The sequence below is a fragment of the Schistocerca americana genome, chromosome 8 (genome assembly GCF_021461395.2).
Source record: "Schistocerca americana isolate TAMUIC-IGC-003095 chromosome 8, iqSchAmer2.1, whole genome shotgun sequence".
Lineage (NCBI taxonomy): Eukaryota > Metazoa > Arthropoda > Insecta > Orthoptera > Acrididae > Schistocerca > Schistocerca americana.
The window spans coordinates 284,076,564-284,082,271 of record NC_060126.1 but is presented as its reverse complement, the minus strand read 5'-3'; the positions used below and the strand labels follow the sequence as shown (position 1 = coordinate 284,082,271).

At 39.0% G+C, this 5,708-nt stretch overlaps 1 non-coding gene across 1 annotated transcript; it reads right to left on the bottom strand.

Moving 5' to 3' along the window:
* Nucleotides 1–429: 429 nt before the first annotated feature.
* On the bottom strand, nucleotides 430–504 carry Trnal-caa. Its single transcript has one exon. It is a non-coding gene; the product is annotated as a tRNA-Leu (tRNA).
* Nucleotides 505–5,708: the final 5,204 nt, after the last annotated feature.

Genomic DNA, 5,708 nt, shown 5'->3' with positions numbered 1-5,708 from the left:
AATGAAATGGTAGCTTGAGGCAGAAACCTCTGGTACTTAAAGGATTAAGCATGTTTCTTAAACTCTGAAGTTCCCAACGAATTGCATTCCTTGGCACAGTGAATCAGCCAGAGAGGCCCACATGGCTTGTTGGCAAACTCTACCTTCCTGACAGCTTCTCTGTCGATGAGACAACGTGTTTAATGTAGAAGTTTTGCCTTGTGACACGAGAAACTCGCTGTTTGAAAGGGAATTGATCTGGACTGTGGTGGGACAATTGCTTGTTGGCGCTGCCCACGTGTAACTATACACAATGTAGAACATCAGATTCACTTATCTGAGATACAATTTTTAGTTTCATTTCCTGTGGGCAATGCTACTCCTGAATGAGATTTTAAATCTGCAGCAGAGTGTGCGCTGATACGAAACTTTCTGGCAGATTAAAACTGTGTGCCGGACCGAGACTCGAACTCGGGACCTTTGCCTTTTGCGGGCAAGTGCTCTACCAACTGAGCTACCCAAGCACGGCTCACGACCCGTCCTCACAGCTTTAATTCCGCCAGTACCTCGTCTCCTACCTTCCAAACTTCGCAGAAGCTCTCCTACATACCTTGTAGAACTAGCACTCCTTGTTCCAGTGTAAGTTTTCATTAGAACATGTGACTGTCTCTATACAGTATCTATAAGCAATTTGCATCTGCAAGTAGCTTATACTATCAAATAATACTATGAGTGTTAATATAAAAATAGTTACTTTTTGATATCTTTTGTAAAAATCTGATCTGTAATTGAAGTGATCCATTGAAACCCACTTGCGTGTATGAGACGAGCTTATGGGTTCGTTTTCTACCTAATATGTACACTCAAACTCAGAAGTCGTATAATTTGGTGCATTTATTAATTTATTTTTCACTCCTCCAACCTTTATTAAAGGCCTTACAAGTGTTCATTAACACGAACGGACGAACTATACTTGAAACTTTTTTCAGACAATTATAAACAGCATCGATATACTTGGTGAAATCTATGACAAACATTGTGATGACTTATAATACAATAATTAGGTGACAGTTTCGATCATGAACTGTTTTCAGAGTTCTAGCACAAACATGGAAGCGAAGTGGAAACTGTGAATCTCAAAACACATGACGCTTTCATTATTAGTCGGAAAAATTAAGTACACTTACGAAAAACATCTGTTGTAACAACTTCACATGCCATACGCGATATTTAACCAGGAAAGTATACACCACTGCTGAGTTGAAAACGCAAGAAAATTTATACTAAACTCTGTAATACAAGCTTAACCAGACTGAAAACAACGTTGAAAAGTTGAAAAACTTTAAGACCACCAAGTCCATGACACCTTCACTCAGGTACAACAATATCCAGAGGAATAACACATAAGATTTGATCAAAGAAGCTGCAACCCAAAATCAAAGGTCATCAGTCAACGAACAAGTTACAAAATTAGTGTACACTGCAGGACAGTCACACATGTAATCAGATTATAATAAAAGAAATAAAGTAAAAGAACACAGAGTTGTGTATGAATATGTTCCTGTACAATATTATGTGATACAAGTTTCATATAATGCCATTATAGTGTCACATGTTATTATAATGTCAAAAAAAGATCAATTGGTGGAAACAACCACATATGAAAACATACATACACATGTACAATAATACGTAATATTATTGTAATGTCAAGTGATATCATCATGTCACATGATAGAAACACACTGATCATTTGGTAAGAAGTATAAAATATGATAATATTCATAGATATGTAATGATGAACAAAATACAATTATCCGCTATCATTCAAAACAGCAGCAGCAAAACAACTCAAATGTTAAATTCATAACAGAGATTTGAGGATACAAAAAGAGTAAACAAATGAGTAACTGCATACTGCAAACAGTATTATGTGATATAATAATAACATGATATCATCCAGTGATATTGCTATGCTACATAATACAGCAAGTAAACCATTTGGTGAGAAGTAGAACGTAATAAACATGTGCTGAAACATAATGAGGGAACAAAACGATAGCAATAAGAAATCCAACATCAAGTCCATACCAGAAATTGAAGGACCCATGTAGGGTAACCAGTTGCGACACAAATGCTAAAATCACTTCTAATGGTGTCATACAAGAGCTAAATTTACTCGTTTCATTACAGCATGTATCATCTTACCATCAAAAAACTAACCACTATTATTGAACTAATTTACCAGTAGTCTAAACCTTTCACATGCCCAAAACTCCTTACATCATCCAACAGCTTCATTTAAAAAATCTAATAGTGTATTTAACTATCAAAACGTACGTACATATCTATGATCTAATGAAGTTAATATAGCTGTGAAATTATTTTTACATAATAAAAATGAAAAAGTTTGAAAATAGGAAGGTGTGGGGGCGGAGATGTGAGTAATATAAGATCTATGGCCTATCCCTTGGTATATACATTACGTAATTTTTGTACCATGTGTGTGGACCCGTTGTGGTATTAGGTCCCTATCTATAACACAGGTCACACATTAAAAGTTTGTAAAAATGTTCCTTCAACTCGAAAATGTAGAAGTTTAAAGGGAGTTTTGGAAAAAGAGGGGGGGGGGGGGGGTAGATGTGCAAGTAATATAAGATCCTTGTGTCCATGGTATAAGCATTGTTATAAATGTTATTAATCCTTAACAACAGGTCTGCAGAACCATTCCAATGCTATGTCCCTAGTTTAGGCTGAGATACCACATTACATTAAATGTGTAACTTTTCTGTTATGAGGGACCTAATACTAGATTAGTTCTCCATTCTTGTGGCATATGGTCAATAATATATACATATACCATTAGTTATGCCATAGATACAACGATTTTCATTACTCAAACCTCTGTCGCCCCCTCCTTCTTTAAAAAACTTCTACATCCCCATGATGTAGAAATATTTTTAGCTACTTTTGATACTGTAATCGGTCCACATGTAAGATGCAAACTCTCTATTGAAATAGGCAGATATTAGAATTCAACAAAATTTATGAAAAGCAGATATGAAACTTCTTGGTACATTCTAATTTGACACCTTGGTCTCTTACAGGTAAGTTCTCTACCAGCTGAGCTACCCAAGCACGACTGAGAAACCATCATCACAGCCTTACTTCAGCTAGTACTTCATTTAATATCCTCCAAACTTTACAGACGTTTCTCCTGCGGATCTTAAGTGATTAGTACTCCTGGACGAAAAGATTCTGTGATAACATCAGTTATTGTTTTCGGAATGAATTTTTCACCCTGCAGCGGAGTGTGCGCTGATATGATACTTTCTGATAGATTAATACTGTGTGTCGGTCTGGGACTCGAACACAGAACCTTTACCGAGCTACCCAGTCGTTTTTGAGTGGCTCTGTGATGAAATAAAAACAAGCAAACAAAAAAGGAGAATCGAAAGGTGCTAGTGAATTTGCCCACGAGGCACCAAGGTCCTGGTTTCGGAACTCAGTCAGAAGCACTGTTTTTGTGTGCCAGTATATCAGCGCTCACGCCTCTGCAAAGTGAAAATTTCGCCCTCAAAACTAGACTTATTTGGCGACAGGTAGTTATCCGCAATCTTTGTTTTCAAAATACCATTGTCCTGTCTGTTTCAGACTGTCAGGTTTCGGACATCGACAGAACTGTTTAAATTATAGGAATCAAACGCGGAAGTAGGTTTCAATAAACAAATGGCACATTACACGAAGTTTCCATTAAACTATTACCATTGTTCCGAACACTCACAGTTGGAACCCGGGATCTCCTGTTTACTGTACAAGTGCGGTAACCACTGAGCCATACGGGACTCAACACCTGCCTAGTAAGCAGGAGATCCAGGGTTTCAATCCGGACCCGGTACACACTTTTGTCTGCTCTCCGTTGATTGCGCTTAATGTCCAGTTGCAGTGACAGCAATGATCCCCTTTTAATTAACATATAATGTTTCACAGCTTTAGATTCTGCTTGGTGTCTGTTCTTTCGGACAAAGGCCGCGAATTCATGCAATTGATCATTCTAGCTGGGTAATGGATCCACTTTCTTCAGTGCGAATGCACACGTACGTCCAACATCCCGTTGGAATCTGTAAATGGCGAACAGGAGAGTAACGGATAGGGACTGCAGATAGGTGGCGTTCGATGGGAGTATGGATCGGCCGTGAAACGTACCGAGATAGTCCGTCTAGTTGCGATAACGCTGTGCCCCGTTTGGCGCCATGGTTAACGTTTCTGCCTATTAAGCAGGAGGTCGAGGATTCGGTACACATTTTCGTTCGTCGCAGCTGATTCCACGTAATGCCCTGTTGCAGTGACAGCAGTGATCCCCCTTTAATTCACATATAATAAAATAGAGAAAGTTGACTGGACTGTCCTCTCCCAATAGCTACATAACTTGTAGATCCGTTTACAATAATTATTAAAATATTAGCAAAAAATCTTGTATTATAAGTGCACACATAATAATGTATAATGGCTCCCAAAGAGCAATGCACTAATGAATGTCGGGAAAATGCATTATCTTTCCATGAAAGTACTGTTCTCCTTGTCTGCTCACGAGGGGTACTACAATAGAAGTTTTAGAATACAGGAGTGTATCATTAACTGATACCCACTTCGTCATCTGTTTCAGTCTCTCAGTATCCACTCCTCGGCAGTCTTCTTCGTGAGATTTCCATGTATATCTTTGTTGGACGATATGGCTCCAGTTACTTCGCGCATACCGTTGGATACCGGTCGTCCATCTCTACAGAGGACGTTTGAAAACTTCTCTTTGACTGCCTCAGATACAACTGCATCAGTATTTTGCTCCAATACAATTGAGTAGTGGCTAAGTGTTCTGCCCAACGCCCCTTCAGTCTCATTATTCGCTCCAAGACGTGGTAGATCCAGCTTCTTCTTCTTGTCTATTCATTCTTGACCCCGTCTCCTGAAATTACGCCACCCACTGTTTCTTCTAGCGTCCTCTGACAGACCTGTAGATGACGTGGTTTGGATGTCAGTGACATTGTTTCGAGCTTATACGTTCTTACCGGCTGGTAATTAACTCTCCTCTTTAAGTTCTTAGGGATAGTTGATTTGCGGAGAATGTAACCAAGTTTCCCGAATGCCATCCAAGTGAGGCCATTTCACTCGGTGATCTCTGCTGCCTGATTATGATTTCCTATGCAGATGTCATCTCTCAGATAAATGTAAAGAGACGTATGTCAGCCCTAAACATAGTCATTTTTTACCAAGCGATCCATCCCAAGTATACTTCCCTTCCACGAGGAGGGTTGGTCTTCCCTGATGCACTATCTCAACTACGATTATCTTGACTCCGCAGGAAATGAAACACGTAACGTGGAGCACACAAACGGCAATGAACCTTTGTTATTAAGGTTATTGAGAATATGGCAAAAAATTCTGAACGTTTGCTAAGGTATTTTTGTGTATTCCTACTCATCTGCCTGTTTCTGTTCGGGCCCTAAGTATTTTCCTCTATTTGTATGTGTACTGTGAAGAAAGGTTATTCGCCTTGGTATTACAGCTCAATTTTTCTAGTGTTTGCTTTCAGATAAACAAGGTTTGAAATGGATACGTTGCATGTTTACGAGTTTAGTTTTATAAAACCAAGACAACGGGGAAGCCAAGGAAATTGATGATGAGAAACCTTATCAAAAGATCAGCTTTACTGAAGACAACTGCCTCGACAG